General features: G+C 36.5%; 1 protein-coding gene across 1 annotated transcript in view; it reads right to left on the bottom strand.

Annotated features, from left to right (window-relative positions):
* LOC105726707 (uncharacterized) overlaps window positions 1–18,488 on the bottom strand; it is an 83,761-nt gene that overhangs the window by 31,826 nt on the left and 33,447 nt on the right. Inside the window, exon 6 of the mRNA XM_064373443.1 lies at window positions 651–852. The gene's annotated coding sequence lies outside the window, so the exon portion shown is untranslated. The remainder of the gene's footprint in view (window positions 1–650; window positions 853–18,488) is intronic.

The following is an 18,488-nucleotide window of genomic DNA, read 5'->3' on the forward strand; positions in this document are numbered from 1 at the left end:
ATGAGCCACGGCCTGGCCTTAAACTACTTTCTTGTCTCCTTTTTTCCAGTGATACCACCGTCTTCCAGTATAGAAAACATATAATCTTTTACACCTTCCATTTATCCAACCCATCATGATGTTCAAACATTTTTTCTTTGAAATATCTCAAATTTATTATGTCACCTCCATTTCTCATGCCACTATTGCTGTTCAGGTTTTCTTCACCCCAAGATTACTACAATAGTCATATGCCCAGTTTCCTTGCTACCATACTTTATTTCTTAGACATTTCTATATATAGTATTGCCACATTTAATTCCAAACAAGTCAACAGGCTATAATGCTCCCTATTCCCTGCTATATCAAGACTAAAATCCTCTAATTGGTTTTCCAGGCAAAGCTCAATAGCCTAGTTTTAACCTAGCTATGCAAATTCATGTAACCTTTGCTTCAGGTTTTATGGCACAGATCCCAGGTTACTTCTCGGGGAATGCTACATTCAATTTTGGCTTAAATTCCTACCTACAATCCAGACAAGTCCATTACTTGACAACGCAATGCATCTTAATTTACAAGCATGCAGGTCACAAATTATAAAATGAAGACATTTTTACTGAGTCAGCAGAAACAACTGTTCAATTCTCCTGCAAGTCCCCAGAGTTACTTACAGTTTTCTGCTGAGGGGATCATCTCATGTGGCATTTATTGCCCTCTACTAAAGTGAGCTATTGTCTGACACTCTGCTCTGTACAGACGTCTGTTTCTGTTTCCAGTTTCAGTTCCTTCTTCACATGGTCTAAGTACCAGTAGTTTAGTCAGTTCTCACCTTTTTTGAGGAGAGGGTGGCAATGGTAATATCAAACTTTACACCTGGAAAACAGGTAATAAAGAAAATCAATATAGAAGGTAAAGTGCTTTGCCACAGGAATTATTATTTAATTGCTGGTTGAATTCTTGACTTTTGTTTAAAAGGTAAATATGACAAATATGTCAGCCACTCTCAAAGCCAAACCAAAACCAACAGCAACAGACTTATCAATGTAATTTATTCACTGAGTTCTAGAAAACAGACATAAATGTCCTATAAATTCTACATAAATGCTATACAAGGATACATAAAAATGAATCCTTATTATGACTTAAATGTCATAGCAGTAAACAAATGGTATTTATTTGATCCACAACTTTCTTTGCCTTCTTACATTGTTTTTAAAGTTTTGGTGTGACTTGCCTGGTTTGTTTCTTTTTGAAAGGCAGAGCTGGGAAGAGGAGGAAGGGCATTTGGTCTCTTATAAAACTGTCCAAGAAAATTTATGAGAAAGCCTGTATCACTCAATAAGGTGACTCCAGTAAGTTCAGGCATTCAAAAGCATTCCATTAATTTTAGAGTTACCTTAAAGAATTACAGCAAATCCTCAATGCTTTTATTTCTGTGATTATGGTAATGGTGTTTCTTGAAAAATATTTTTAAATGTAAGGATTCTTTATAATACTACCATTTCCTATCTCCTCAGAGATACACAAATCAAGGCCAAAAAATAACATTTAAACTTTATAGAATTTCACACTTCACTGGAAAGATTAGAAATTATCAATTAGATCACTAATAACCCCCCAAAAGATATAGAAATTTTATAGGCCTGATTATTCATACCCCTACCCACATGTTTCTGGTTTTGGTGGAAAAAAAATGGTATTTTAAGGTAACTGAGACCTGAGGAATGAATGTTAATAGCTGGCATAGAATGAGAAGAGCTCTGGTCACTGAAGTAGTAAAAGGTAGAGCACTCCTATATTACCTGGAAATAACCTGCATATTTCTATATTTGTCTAGCTGGTATGTAGTCTTTCTGCTACTTTACCATGAAGGTATTACTGCTGATCTTCAGCATCAATGGTCACTTGTTTAACACCCACTATGTTTAAGACACTAGGCTAGTCTCACAGAATATATAATAAAGAATAAGATGGCCCCTTCCCATAAGGCAGCATGTATTTGTTCTAAGTCAGGTATGGAAGCACAAATGAAAGAAATGGTATTTTTGGCTGAGGAGGAAAAGTGAACTGGAAAAATTTCATGTAGGGGATAAACAGCATAAGATTTAGACAACTGAAGATGAGTGAAAGGACATTCTAGTAGTAAATAATGTGAGCTAAGGCTTAGATGAAAATCTGAGTGAGGTTTGAAAAAATATTATTTCTTTTTGGTTTAACAACAGTATTATGGTATTCATTCACAATTATTATTATTGTGGTTAAGTCAATTATTCCCATAGTGGTAAAGTCAATCTTACCTAAGGCAAAAAATATCCTGGATAGTAGCATTTTGCCTAGGCAACCCTTTCCTCTCAAGATTTCTCACCTGATTTGCTGAGTTAAAAGCCACAGACCCCCAATTATTTAAGGTAAACTTATTTATGCCTAGGTTTCCTTCCAGTATTGTTTACAAGTTTTTGTTTTCTTTTTTTTCTTCAAAGCAACACACCATGGCTCTCGAAAGGCTGCAGGCAATCTGAATACCCTTGTTTTCTTTGATTAGAAATGAGGGTACCTTATGCAAAGGAAGGAAAACAATCTCAAACATGGTTAGACTCATTTCCCTACCAATTCCCTAATATCTACTCTTTGACTTCATTCTACTCCATCTACTCCTTCCTACTTCATTATGTCTTGGTTCATGCTGTTTTTGCACTTGCAAGTTATCATTCCTTTACTTCACATAATCAATCTTAACCACTTTTTAAGCCCAGCTCATCTTTCATATCTTTTTTTTGAGACAGAGTTTTGCTCTTGTTGCCCATGCTAGAGTGCAATGGTGCAGTCTCGCTCACTGCAACCTCTGCCTCCTGGGTTCAAGTGATTTTCCTGTCTCAGCCTCCCAAGTAGATGGGATTACAGGTGCACACCAACACGCCCAGCTAAATTTTGTATTTTTGTAGAGACGGGGTTTCACCAGGTTGGCCAGGCTGGTCTTGAACTCCTGACCTCAGGTGATCCACTCGCCTCAGCCTCCCAAAGTGCTGGGATTACAGGCATGAGCCACCGCACCCAGCCTCATCTCCGCTTATAAATCTTCCCTGATAAGTTTAAGTCCACATTTCCTTTGAGCTTCTACCACACTTGAGGTTAGCAAGCCACAGATTACATTCCATTATTCTCCACTTGTTTATTGTATGTTAGTATAATATTCCCATATAGGTTAACAGTTCTTTGCTGGCAGGGACCATCTTTTATAGACTATAGTGAAGTACTGGGCCTAGAATAGGCCCTTAATAATAAAGATAATGTCACTTTAAAAACGCAAGCAGAGGCCAGGCGCGGTGGCTCATGCCTGTAATCCCAGCACTGGCAGGCTGAGGTGGGCGGATCACTTGAGGTAGGGAGTTTGAGAGCAGCCTAATTAACATAGAGAAACCCCGTCTCTACTACAAATACAAAATTAGCTTGGTGTGGTGGCACATGCCTGTAATCTCAGCTACTGGGGAGGCTGAGGTGGGAGAATCTCTTGAACCTAGGAGGTGGGGAGGGTGCAGTGAGCTGAGATTGCGTCATTGCACTCCAGCCTGGATAAAAAGAGGGAAACTCTGTCTCAAAAAAAATAACTAAATAAAAATTTAAAAATAAAAATGCAAGCAGAAAACACGGCATTTAAAAGTAGTATTTTAACAATAACTTATTGATGAAATAAAACTATATTCATTCTTCTTTTCAGAATTTGAAACCTCAAATTATCACAACCTCAGATCATCATGCTATTAAAAAGTAGATTTGCATATGAAACTGTCCAACACCATCACTTATACAGAACACGGTCATGAACAAAAGCAGCAGTCATTCTTGATAACCCAATCCCCTCTGAACAAAACAATTTCCGGCAGTAGGAGAGATTTACAAGTACATAGCCTTGCTAACAACTAATAGGTTATAATGAAAAAGGTTTGTAATTTTAGTCCTTTAGAGTGTACATCTTTAAAATGTGCAGGGAAATCATAAATACAATGTAATTTTGTTCAGTTTGGAATGAAGTAAAATTTTGCTTAAAGAAAATAAAATTATTCAAGTTGAAGCTTTAGTTAACCTGCATTAGTCACTAGCACGCTACTTAAAAAAAAAATGTTGATCTTAGGAAAAATTGTAATCAAACATCCTTGGCTTAAAACTCATTCAGCACAATTTTTTTTTTTTTTTTTTTTGAGACGGAGTTTCGCTCTTGTTACCCAGGCTGGAGTGCAATGGCGCGATCTCGGCTCACCGCAACCTCCGCCTCCTGGGTTCAGGCAATTCTCCTGCCTCAGCCTCCTGAGTAGCTGGGATTACAGGCACGCGCCACCATGCCCAGCTAATTTTTTGTATTAGTAGAGACGGGGTTTCACCATGTTGACCAGGATGGTCTCGATCTCTTGACCTTGTGATCCACCCGCCTCGGCCTCCCAAAGTGCTGGGATTACAGGCTTTCAGCACAATTTTTAAAACCTCTATACCCATATCACATAATACAGTAGTAGTTCACCCTTATCTACAGGGTATACATTCCAAGACCGCCAGTGAATGCCTGAAACTGTGGAGAGTATGAAACTTTATACATATATGCTATGTGCTTTCAAATACATATATATCTATGATAAAACTTTATTTATAAATTAGGTATAGTAAGATTAATAATAATAATAGTAAAATAAAACAATTTAACAAAAGGCAAGCATCACTAGTCTTGCACTTTGGGGCTATTATGAATAAGAGTTACTTGAACACAAGCACTGCCATCCCAGGACAAAGGATCTGATAACCATGATGGCTACTAAGTAACTAACAGGCAGGTAGTGTCTATAGCATAGCATAGATACAATGGAAAAAGGGATGACTGCGTTCCTAGGCAAGATGGTACAAGATTTCATCATGCTACTCAGAATGATGCACAATTTAAAATCTAAGCATTGTTTATTTCTTGAGCTTTTCCATTTAATATTTCTAGACTTCAGTTGATGGCATGTAACTAAAAATGTAGAAAATGGGAGACACTACTGCATTGTATAAGACTGGATAATAAGGTACATCTTTATTTATAAAAATGTAATAATATTCAACATTCTTTTTTTTGAGATGGAGTTTCACTCTTGTTGCCCAGGCTGGAGTGCAATGGCGCAATCTTGGCTCACTGCAACCTCCGCCTCCTGGGTGTGATTCTCCTGCCTCAGACTCCCAAGTAGCTGAAATTACAGGCATGTGCCACCACGCACGGCTAATTTTGTATTTTTAGTAGAGATGGGGTTTCTCCATGTTAGTCAGGCTGGTCCCAAACTCCCAACCTCAAGTGATCCTCCTGCCTCAGTCTCCCAAAGTGCTGGGATTACAGGTGTGGGCCACTGAGCCCAGCCAAGATAGTTTCTATAATGGCAAAGTTAAATACAATTTCCAGAATTCTAAGATGATACTGAACTTCCCACATAAATCTACGAGTTTATATTTGTTTCCGTCTGCTATTTTAAGTAATATGTCAGTGTACTAAATATTTGCAAAATGAATATATTGAAGGCTGCCTTTTAGTATTATAAAAATTTGCGACAAGACGGGGCCAAGTTCAATATCTTACTTAAAATTTAAAGGCTTGGAGAAAGACAGTAACTTGCTTAAGGTCTCCCAACTAAGCAATGGCAGAGCCAATTTTCAAGTATTTGAATATGATCATAATTAACTTCTCTGGGATAGAAACAGTTTAAGCTTCTGTTTACACTGTCATTCCTCTGGCAAAGTTACCAAGCTACCTAAAATACTTCTTTAGCACAATATTCAGAAATATAAATTTTATTATAGCACATTATAACCTTTTATTCTGCTTCATTTCATGGCCTTCTAAACCTGTGGGTAAGCTTTAGCTTCTTGTACATGCTCAATTGTTATCTTAATAAAATGCATCCCAATGACACTGAAGAGACTAGTAACAGAGGCAAGTGCCTCTGAACAAAGAGACTTGGATGAATGAATAGCTGTACACACATAACTGAGAAGTAATAAAACTTTCATTGTTTGAGACTTTAAAAATGAGGACAATGCAGAAAATAACTTATAGATTCTCAACACGAGCATCATCAAATTAATCTAATGAACATTTTCACTTATAATTTGTATTTTCACTTCATTTTGCATATTATTCTTAATTCTTGTGTGAATTCTTCAATGAATCCTAAATTATTTCTTTAGATATGCCTATGGTTAAAGCATTTTTCCCCCATCAGAGCAAGTAAGATAATTGAAAGATTATAAAAAAGATTTAATCTAAAAAAGTCACTTTATTATTTCTGTGAGAACTTTTATTGTTTCAACTGAAACTAAATAAAAAAATATTGAATATGTAAAGTAAATACTTTGAAAAACAGAGAATGCCCTAAGATTTTAAGACTGTACTGGAAACAGGATTCTTACAATTCTGATTTATCTTTTAAAATTGCCATGCTAAATAAATCAGGTCATTCAGTATTAACTCAAATAGTATTATCTACTGTCAGATGTTTTCATTTTAATGCTTTCTTTATATATGGAAGAAAATTATGTTTAGTTATATTAGATATCACAAATTATAAAATTATACATTCTAAATGAATACATTAAAATGAAAATTAAGCAGAAATTTATACAAAAGATTATAACACTGTAACAGGTAAGATGAAAAGTCAACTTAGCTTTAAAAAAGGGAATTTTCAGCCAGGCACAGTGGCTCACACCAGTAATCTCAGCACTTTGGGAGGCTGAGGCGGGCAGATCATAAGGTCAGGAGTTCAAGGTCAGGAGTTTGAGGCCAGCCTGGCCAATACAGCAAAACCCTCTACTCAAAAGTACAAAAATTAGCTGGGTCTGGTGGTGTGTGCCTGTAATCTCAGCTACTTGGGAGGCTGAGGCAGGAGAATCGTTTGAATCCCGGAGGCGAAGGTTGCAGTGAGCCGAGATCAGGCCACTGCACTCCAGCCTGGGTGACAGAGCAAGACTCTGTCTCAAAAAAACAAACAAAAAATTAAAATTAAAAAAACCCAAATAAATAAAAAAGGGAATTCTCAACTACTTTTTAAAAAAGGAGTTCTCTTCATGGAAGGCCTAATTTGGAAAAATACGTGGGTCCCTAAACAAAGTAGTCCAGAAGCCAACTTCAGGCCAGAGCATCTGAATGCTACGAATTTGGGCAGGCAAGATCCAGAGGCAGAGTACTGTTGGTTTGGGTGGGCAGGTAGAATTCAGATACTGGGAAATCAGAGAAAAACACAAATGCAATGCTAGGAAAAGGGGTTACACCCTACAATCCAGGTAGAACAGATACAAGTCAAACAGTTTCTTAATGAGGTAGAAAGAGGAAGTTACTAACTCCTCTTCTGGTTGGATTTTAACATACAAGCTGATATGAACTCATCAGCCTAAGCAAGGTTGCATTGGCTTTTGAAGTTGTCTTAAGGAATAAACTGTAGAAAAACCATAGGGCCAATCAGATGAATGATGAAATGGAAAAAACAGCCATTAAATACTTTTAGACAGTATTACAACTTAATACTTTAAAAACCCTGAATCTTGAGCTAGTAGCAAAACTAACTAGAATTCCTGATCTCCATAGTGCTTTCTTGCAACATCTCAGAAAGAACATCTGGGAATCCATTTTAGTCTGCTAAGAGACTTTTAAGATTTACATCAGATATAGCATCAGGGTTTCTCTTGTCCTTGTTACCAAGGAGGTAAAAGAGGGCTTGTGAAGTTTCTTCCTCAGCTGGCACATTATCTCAATGAGAAATAGAGCCCTTACAAAGACTTATTTTAGACACAAAACTCCATTACTGTACTTGGCAATTACTATTTCATGCTTCTCATTTTTTTCCTCTCTGATCCTTTAATGAAACTGTGATTTTGATGATCTATAAATAAATTTGATCTAACTGATTGAGGCTAGGAGAATTCTACTGACAAAAATAATTTCTAAGTAGCCATGCCAATATTGATATCGATGTATTTTTTTTAAGATGTAGTCTTGCTGTTGCCCAAACTGGAGTGCAATGATACAATCGCGGCTCACTGCAACCTCTGCTTCCTAGGTTCAAGCAATTCTCCTGCCTCAGCCTCCTGAGTAGTTGGGATTACAGGCACCCACCACCACGCCTGGCTAGTTTTTATATTTTTAGTAGAGATAGGGTTTTACTATGTTGGTCAGGCTGGTCTTGAACTCCTGACCTCAGGTGATCCACCTGCCTCAGCCTCCCAAAGTGCTGCTATTACAGGGGTGAGCCACGGTGCCGGGGTGAGCCACGGTGCCCGGCTAATGTATTTTTTAATCAGAGAATTAACATGTTACTGAAAGTATATGAGGTTACCAGCTCTATTTACTATACTAGTCACCAAATGACCTGAGTTCAAGTTCAATAAGACAGTCTGGGCTCAAGCCTATTAGGCTTACAGGATAAAAGCAGGGAAATATAGAAGCATATAAATCAGATAATGATTTAATGTAAGGAATGAGACTGTTTTAAGGGTGACAGTACAGAAAAGGCAGTTATTTATTTTTTTCTGAGACGGAGTTTCACTCTTGTTGCCCAGGTTGGGTTGCAATGGCACACCCTCAACTCACTGCAACCTCTGCCTCCTGGGTTCAAGCTATTCTCATGCCTCAACATCCCAAGTAGCTGGGATTACAGGTGCTCACCACGCTCAGCTAGTTTTTGTATTTCTAGTAGAGACGGGGTTTCATCATGTTGATCAGGCTGGTCTCAAACTCCTGACCTCAGGTGATCCTCCTGCCTCAGCCTCCCAAAGTGCTGGGATTACAGGCATAAGACACTGCATCCAGCTGGCAGTCATTAATTTTCAACACAAGTGTCTATGTGGGAGGGGGTTGTCCTTTTGAGGTAATACCTAAGAAAATGTCTGAAGGATGAATAGAAATTTGCTACACTACCATGATTGCTCTAGAAGAGGTAGAATGAAATTAGTGATTATCATTAAGCCTCGCCAGAAGTCCAAATCTTTAAATTGACATGAATTAAGACAATTATATGTCTAAAATAATTCTACAATTTGGATTTATGTAGTCTGCAGCCTTTAAGTTGCAAAAGGTGTTATTTTCTCGTCTAGATTTTGGCAAGTATCCAAAGAGGGACAATGCCCTTAAGTGAGATGACATTGACATTTGGTACTTCTATACACACACACACACACGTGTGTGTGTGTGTATATATGTGTGTGTGTATATATTATATATATATAATACATATATATAATTACATATATTATATATATACACACACGTGTGTGTATATATGTGTGTGTATATATATATATATTTTTTTTCTGAGACAGAGTTCTGCTCTGTTGCCCATGCTGGAGTGCAGTGGCATTATCTTGCCTTACTGCAACCTCTACCGCCTGGGTTCAAGCGATTCTCCTGTCTCAGCCTCCCAAGTAGCTGAGATTACTGGCATGTACCACCATGCCTGGCTAATTTTTGTATATTTAGTAGACAGGGTTTCACCATGTTGGTCAGGCTGGTCTAGAACTCCCAACCTCAGGTGATCTACCCGCCTCGGCCTCCCAGTGCTGGGATTACAGGTGTGAGTCACCATGCCTGGCTTGGTGCATTAATACTTTAAAAATGACCAAGTCTGACCTTTAGATTGTGTAGACTTACTTTGTACAATAGGATGAAGGTAGTTTTCTCAGGGAACTGTGCCATTACATTAAGGGCTCTGATTAAATTGATTTGTCTGTATGTATATCCATGTACCACAAATACACACAGGACATGGACACACAGACACCTCATCTCCATTGTTACTCAAATATATTTCTCAGCACATGACTCCTTGGTGGTGGGACCATTACAGAATATGAAGATAACTTGTACTCAGTACAGTATTTTCACATACAAACCTATCATCTTTAAGACATTACAAAAAGTCGTAAAAATGTCAGTTATAGTCTCTAATACTTTTTTTTCCTTCTAAAACAAGTTCTTAAAAGCCTTTCAAACTATTTCTGATGTCTATTTCAATTGAAGTAGTCAATACAACGTGTGAAGACCTGGGCATTAAAGAAGCATTAAACAAGACAATAAAGTAAGACTAAAAGGACTTTGGAAACTAAAAGTACTACCTAAAAGGAAGGCATCACTATCATTTTGAGCATTTTATGGTTTAGCATTTATGTAGTTTTCTCTCCTCTTCCTCTTGTTGGCTATAGGACAGAAGCTGTAGATATAATTCCTAGAAGCATAAACTTTGAAGTCAAACCATCTGAGCTTGAACCTGGACTCCTTGGCTTACTAGTTATGTGACATGAGGCATGCTATTTCTGTGACTTGATTTCCTTACCCATAACATATGGATAACAACGGACCTCTCTCGGAGGGTAGCTGTGAGGACTAAATAAATTTACAAACGTGAAAGTTGCTGGCAAAGGATAAACACTAAATGTGTTAGCAGTTACTATTTCTACTGCTAAAAATAGCACCTAAACGTTGACTTTTCCATATATACCTTAGAAAAATTAACAACCCTTGCAGGTAGGTATTAAAATGTTTTTATTTGATGGTTTGGGTCCTTTTCACTATGACAATCACTTAAAATAAATCATAAAAATTTACTGGCCTATTTTCCAGAGGGACAAATAAATATTAACAAATGTGCCAGGGCTGACGTTCATTTACAATTCTTTCTCATATCAATAATCTCATATATAATTTGGAAGAGAACCAGGGTAGTCTAAAAAGTACTTGAAAACTGAGGAGGCTGCATTAAAGGATGCACTAAAACCAATCTTTTTAACCAATCGATACTGTTTAAACAACTCTCAACAATGATTTAAGTTCAAAAGACTGGCAAAGATAGTAAAGAATGAATATTTTCTGCATATATGCCAGAATCAACAAGACCCACTGCCAATTTCAGAGACTGATCTTACTGGGAACATTTCTTTTAATCAATAACTGAGCACCTATTATGTGCCAGGTAGGGTTAAAAAAAAACACTCTAATTGAAGCTAAATTCCTATTTAACTACAGAACAAGAATTCTAAGAGCAGTACGTCTAAACCTAACCTGTGGCTTTGTAGTCTCATTAGTGTCTAAGCGTCCTAAAAGACAAATATCAAAAAATCCTTTTTCGATACTATTAATTCTCGCCAAAAGTGTATGATTATATATCTTCGTGGAATTGATTCCTTCCTGTTTATCCAGATTCTTCACCTTTATTCACTTTTATGGTCTTAAGAGGGAAAGGACTACTTAATAATCCAGTTCTATACTGGGTTTCCTACTGCCTCCAAGAAATTCTTCTCGAAGACAAACGCTAACTTATAAAAGCTTTTAGAGGTATTTTAAAACTATGTCCCTAGCCCTAGTATTTTCATTGCTTATATATATTTGAGATGAAGTTTCGCTCCGTCACCCAGGCTGGAGTGCAGTGGTGCGATCTCTACTCACTGCAACCTCTACCTCCTGGGTTTAAGTGATTCTCCTGTTTCAGCCTCGAGTATTTGAGATTTCCGGTGTAAACCACCATACCTGGCTAATTTTCTGTATTTTTTACTAAAGACAAGGTTTCACCATGTTGGTCAGGCTGGTCTTGAACTCCTGACCTTAAATGATCTGCCTGCCTCGGCCTCCCAAAATGCTGGGATTACAGATGTGAGGCACTGTGCCCTGTCAACATTTTTATTTTATAGGTCTCAATACTGGCAGTTCTATAAAAACTATGCTCATTTCTAGTAAAAACTATTCTAAAATTTAAACAAAATCCAACTTTCTTATCATTTCCTTTTGTCAAAAATTGCCTTGTGTTAGCACCAATGCTTTACATTTTTAAGGCAAGGATTTGTTCAAGCTGATATGGTAATTCTCTTCACTTCAAAAGATGCCTTATCTTGATTAACAGTGTTTTTCCCATTTTACCAATTTTAAGGTTCTGTAAGGCAGTCATTTCTATAACGTACACATCCACAATAGTGGAAAACTCTTGCTTTGGAGTTTATATTTGCCACCCTGAAACTGATGTGCCCAGTTTTGCCCTAAAGAATAAACAATTTGGTGCAATAAAGAATAAACAAGTCTCAAGATTGTTATTATTTTTTCAGCAGGCTTCTCAGTACCTCTAGCCAGTCCTCATGACATTCAAACACGTCAAATAGTTTCCATTCTCTCAATCTACTCTAGTTTGTTCACATTCATCTACATATTCTACATGTGGCCTGACATAAGCTATATACCCAAGACTGCCAATTAACAATGGTTGGGGGAACAAATGTTTATCAGCAAATAGCCAATAGTTCAACCCAAATAAAGAATTTGCATGCTAGCTTTGAAATATGCTGAACTCTTACCTATAAATTCCAACTTAAATTATCCAAAATACAGAAACCAAGACCATCTAGTATTACTGAAAATAAAGAAACATCGAAGGGATTTGGTTTCTTCATGAACTGAACACAGGGAGTATTTTAAAATCATTACAATTTTTTCCTGAAGTTATACCTATCTAGAAAGAACAAGTTATCAATTTTTAAAGCTTCAAATTCAGGCCAGGCATGGTGGCTCATGCTGTAATCTCAGTACTTCAGGAGGCTGAGGCGGGAGGACTACTTGAACACAGGAATAGATATGCCTAGGCAACAAGGTGATCATGTCACTAAGAAAAAATTTTAAAAGTTAGCCAAGTGTGGTGGTACATGCCTGTAGTCCCAATTACTCAGGAGGCTGGGTGGGGAAATCACTTGAGCCTGTGAGATCAAGGCTGTACTGAGCCATCATTGTGCCGCTGCACTCTCAATAGAGCAAGACCCTGTCTAAAACAAACAAAAACAAACAAAAAAACAAACCCATAGACCTGAAACAAAAAACAAAAACAACAACAACAACAACAAAGCTCCACATTCCTCGGGTTTTGGAGGTATCCAAACACAACTAAAAATCGTAAATTCAAAAATGGCACAACAGCTTAACTACTATGGACCTGAAGCTTTACTCTGAGTCATTTTCTTATTTTTTCAAAGAATGCAATGCCCATTAAAATGCTGAGAAAAGTGGCAAAACAGAGGGTTTGACTTCAAATCTGATCCATAGGCCTGTTGTGGCAACAAACACCCCTCCTTCTAAACAGCCAGACTTTCAGACCTTCAAAACATAGTTTCTTTATTCTGTTAGCACAGCTGTTTCTCAGGTTCTAAATATTTTTTTTTTTTTTGACAGAGTCTCACTCTGTCACCAGGCTGGAGTGCAGTGGCATGATCTCAGCTCACTGCAACCTCCGCCTCCCAGGTTCAAGTGATTCTCCTGCCTCAGCCTCCCGAGTAGCTGGGACTTCAGGTGTGTACCATCACGTCCAGCTAATTTCTGTGTTTTTAGTAGAGACAGGGTTTCAACATGTTGGCCAGGATGGTCTTGATCTCTTGACCTTGTGATCCACTCGCCTCAGCCTCCCAAAGTGCTGGGATTACCGACGTGAGCTATAGTGCCCAGCCTATAAACCTGTCCTTTCTAAATAAAATTACTATTACCTCTTTTAAATTATAAAATTAGTATGAGACATTATAATGAGTTAAGAAATAACATTTTTGCTTATATTCTAAATGGGTCAAATTCTGAGAAAAACATTCATTTTTCTAGACAGGCCTAATATTTATTGAGTTTATTAGTGTCATGTTTACATTTTATAAGTATATGTTTAAACTGAAATATCCATAACTACTGGTTGTCATTAACAGTAAGAAATGTTTTTGAATATCCAATGTGAATTCCACAATTTTACAACAGTACAGCTTTTGCTAAATGTAATTACTGAGGTATAAAAGAAACAAACTCCTAATTTGATATGCCGGTCTTAGATTTTTTTTTTTCCCCTGAGGTAGGATCTTGCTCTGTCACCCAGGCTGGAGTGCAGTGGTGCCACCTTGGCTCACTGCAGTCTCTGCATCCCAGGTTCAAGCAATTCTCCTGCCTCAGCCCCACCAAGTAGCTGGGACTACAGGCATATGCCACCACTCCAGATAATTTTTGTATTTTTAGTAGAGATGGTATCTTGCCATGCTGCCCAGGCTGGTCTGGAACTCCTGAGCTCAGGTGATCTGCCAGCTTTGGCCTCCCAAAGTGCTGGGATTACAGGCATGAGCCACTGCGACTGGCCAGATTTCTATTTTCAAGGAAATTCTGACCAGTACATGTATTTTAGAAGCTATTTTTCTTACTCTCCTGCTCAGAATACTTAATGACCTCCCTTGCCTCAAATTGCTTTTTTCACTATGAAAAGGTATCCTTGGGGATGACATGCAGATATGGTACAGGAGGAAGCCAGAGTAAGCAAGATGCATCTTCCTATATCCTCGGTCTTGAGGAAAACTAAGTTCTAACCTTAGGCATTTTTACATTACAATACTATGAAACATTATAAAGTTAGTGGGATTTTTTTGATAAAACTCAAATTTAAAGAAAATATTTCTGAGTCATGGCATAGCACTTAATCTCTTCTCTAGAGGTAAATATAATCACTCTAGTCCCTGGCACAGTAATGAAGTAGATTAAGAAATAAATTCACTAATCCAAATATGCAACTAGAAGGGAATATAAGGCTAGTAACAACCGCCTTTGGATGATAAAAATATGATTTTTAAATAAACATTTTTTTTTGCTCTTCCTGAGGTTTCTATGTCTACACAGTACTTTTATGCTACGGAAAATCAAACTTAACAGAAAAATCCTTAATTTTCAGATGTGCAACTTTCATTGCAATATCAAATCTTTATAAAATAAACCAGATTTGTATTTCTTTACTAATATAGTTTCAAATTAAAAGAGATTTAAATACCCACTTTCTTACACTTACCTGTGTTTGAGGTTTTAAGGACTTGAAGAGTGGGGAAATGACAGTGAAATCTCTCAACCATGAACTCAAGAAGGAATTCTTGAATTCCTTTTCAATATTGCTTTGAGAATTTAGAACAAGCTGTTCCTCTGAAGCTGATTTTAAACTTATCTGATTTTGAAATTTTTCTTCCATGACAGTTAATTCTTCATTATCATGTCTAAAGTTCCCAAACACAGTAGGATTCCCTTTTATAGATTTCCAAAGTAAATCATTATGTGGAGGTAAGTTTGCTTCAAATAAATACTTTTATTTTACAAGGATTTCTCTCTCCTTTTCAAAAAACAAACTCTGCCCATCACAAAAATCATACATGCTTATTTATAATCAAGAAGATCCCTCCCACCCCAATAAGATTTATCTTACCCAGAGTAAACCAGTAAAACAATTTAGCATGGTATTCTAGTGAATATATTCAAACGATTTGATAATCTTTTACTTAATAATAAACAACTTTTTAGCTCATTATTCAATTGCTATTTTAAATAGCTGCACAGTATCCTACTAAACATGTTATTTAATCAACCTTTTATTATTGAATGCTCAATAAACAATACCATCACAAAGAGATGGATTACTTCTTTAAAAAGTGTATTTGATAACTGCTTCCCCATATTGGAAAATTGAAATAATTATTCTTTTAATGTTCATAAATCTTAAGGATATATTGTAACTGGTTGATACATAACTATTTGAAGAATTTGAAAAGTCAACTATATAACATGTCAGCATAAAATTAATATCTGAACCTTGGGACCTGATGTTTAGGCTACTGTTTTGAAGTTTCTTAAATTAAAATTTTTTTTCATATTGCTAATACATTTAAAAGGTTAACCTATATGAGTAAATGAGAAACAATAAAAGAAGTGTTATGTACCTCAGGTGTGTGAAGACAGAGAAAAAGGTTAAGAACTACAGGTATAATATATTCATACCATGGGAAGGATGGTTAATGTCAGACTGTTAAGGTCAATAAACAGTACACATGAGAAATTTTGCCTTATTAACAAAAATGTACAGGCATTAGTTGGGGGAGAACTGTAGTGAAGAAATGGCATAAAGGCAAAGAGAAAGAAAAACTAACAGATTAGGACTAGTTAGTTCATCTGAAGAAAAATCAACATAGAAAATGTTGGGACAAAATCACAAGGTATCAAAGTAAGCAATTTAAATGCTATACTATAGGAAAAAAACAGTGCTTTGGGAAGATTAAAAAAGTAATATATACTATATAGAAAATGAAATTGTTAGTTCAAAACAGCTAGAGGCAAAGAACTAGTTAAAATGCCACTAAATAGAAATAAGTGAAAAACAATGAAGTACTTATAGTAGAAATTTCAAGGATGAAGGAATCAAAGACGATTGTGGTTCATTTGGGCATATGATAAACATGAGCAAATTCAGTGTGTCTCTTGGAGTCATTAGTTTTGGCTCCACCTAAATTGATCACGCAGAAAACCATTTCAAAGCCATCAATGCACAATTCACAAAGTCCTCATCACACACACACACCTATTCACTATCCGTTTAAACATTCTGTTTGTATTCTAGTCTGACAGAGGCTCTAATGTTGAATCAGACTCATAAAAATATTGTTCTATCTGCAGAGGTCAAATAGGCTGAGGCACATACGTCTGTCAAGAGTGTCCTAAAGAAGTATGAAAAACTGCTGGGCACGGTGGCTCACACCTGTAATCCCAGCACTTTAGGAGGCTGAGGTGGGTGGATCATGAGGTCAGGAGTTTGAGACTAGCCTGGCCAATATGGTGAAACCCTATCTCTACTAAAAATACAAAAATTAGCCAGGCGTGGTGGCAGGTGCCTGTAATCCCAGTTATTCAGGAGGCTGAAGCAAGAAAATTGCTTGAACTGGGGAGGTGGAGGTTGCAGTGAGCTGAGATCGTGTCATTGCACTCCAGCCTAGGCGACAGAGTGAGACTGACTCAAAAAAAAAAAAAAAAAAAAAAAGAAAAGAAAAATGGAATCTGTAGATTAAGGTAAAAGCTTAAACAGCTATAAGATATGGCCCCTACCAACTCTCTGATCCTATTAACTACTATCCCTCTTTACATTTGATCACAGCCACACGTGCTTTCTTGCTGTTCCACGTACAAAAAAATGCTTCAGCCTCAGGGTCTTTGTATTTGTTATTTCATCTGCTCAGAAGGGTCTTCTCCCAGGTACCTACGTGGTTTGCTCCCTTATTGTTTCTAGGTGTTTGTTCAAATGCCATCTCTGTAGGGTATTTCCTACCCATAATATTTAAAAATATCTCTCTCCTGCCTTCCAGACACCTTTATCACATAATTGCCACTTTCCCTGCTTTACTTTTGCCACAAAACTTACACTCTCTGACATACCAAATATAGTAACTATCAGTTTTTTTGTCCATTCCATCACTCACTCCTCTACCTGCAAGATTAGTAAGCTCCATGGGGGCTGGGATATATCTTTTTTATTCAGTGACAATCTTCAGCACCTATACAGTAAATAAATGTGTATCTCTCTATATATAAATGTTTCAAATCTATTTTTAATGTTGCTTGTCAAACAATAACATTTTCACACTTCTAGAAATGACATTGATAAAAATATAAACAAATTGATATAAAAATCTGTGTAGACTCAGCTAGAATTTATGAACTCTTAATAAAAGATGCATTTAAGCTTTCTCAGCTATGGGACAACAAATACTAGACTTCATTGCTTCATACTAAAATGGCATTTTTGACTATTCACATGGAAATTTTAAAAAACTACCCTATAGTTATTATCATAGGAATTCAGTTCAAGGAGGAAAAAAGTTTTAGCGGTACTATAAGAACCTGTATCTCTGAAAATGTTAGCACTATAAGTGTAAGCACTCCCAAAGATTATAATAAAATGTGGAAACAGGCAAACTATGGGGCGATTTCAAGTTGCTACCACTTCCTAAAGATTTTCTTTAATAGAATCATTCATGCTAAGTGGATAAAAGTTACAAATTACAAAAGAAAGACACAGAATACATCCAATAAGAAATTAATCATACTGAGGAATATTTAGTGTAGAACTGGCTTAAATTTTTTTTTTCAGCAGAATTTCTCAACATCTAACCCTATAGCAAATAATACAAATAAGATTCTTCAAGCAGTTGGCATTTCTTCAAAACACAAGGGTCCAATTACAATATCACGTTATTCAAAGTCCCAAAGAATTAGAGAAGAATCTGTACTACTCAATGTTTTTGCATAGATTCCCTGATTTATAAAAATAGACCCAAATATAAATTATGAACATTTAATTTCAGTATAATGTAAACAAAAACAGCAGCTAACTTGTCATGTTTCACAGTAATTTTAGCATAAAACATTTAAACGTTTATTTTGCCAATATATTTTTCATTGCATATAGGCTTAAAAAAAAGAAAGACATCAGAAATACCTGCGACGTATTTTATATGTAAAGCAGATAAGAACATAAAGTTAAATTTCCAGTGGAGGAGTTAGTTTTTCAATAAAAGTGTTTAAGTTATTAGTAATAAAATGGAAGTTTTAAGTAATCCCTTGACATATACAAAACAAAATTTTTTAGTAGATAGGAATGTACTGATGATAGCCTCTTATTTCTTCTCCCAGATATGCAAGTGATATA

Source organism: Aotus nancymaae, unplaced genomic scaffold (assembly GCF_030222135.1).
Source record: "Aotus nancymaae isolate 86718 unplaced genomic scaffold, 86718_ANA_hifiasm-v0.15.2.pri h1tg000009l, whole genome shotgun sequence".
Taxonomy (NCBI): domain Eukaryota; kingdom Metazoa; phylum Chordata; class Mammalia; order Primates; family Aotidae; genus Aotus; species Aotus nancymaae.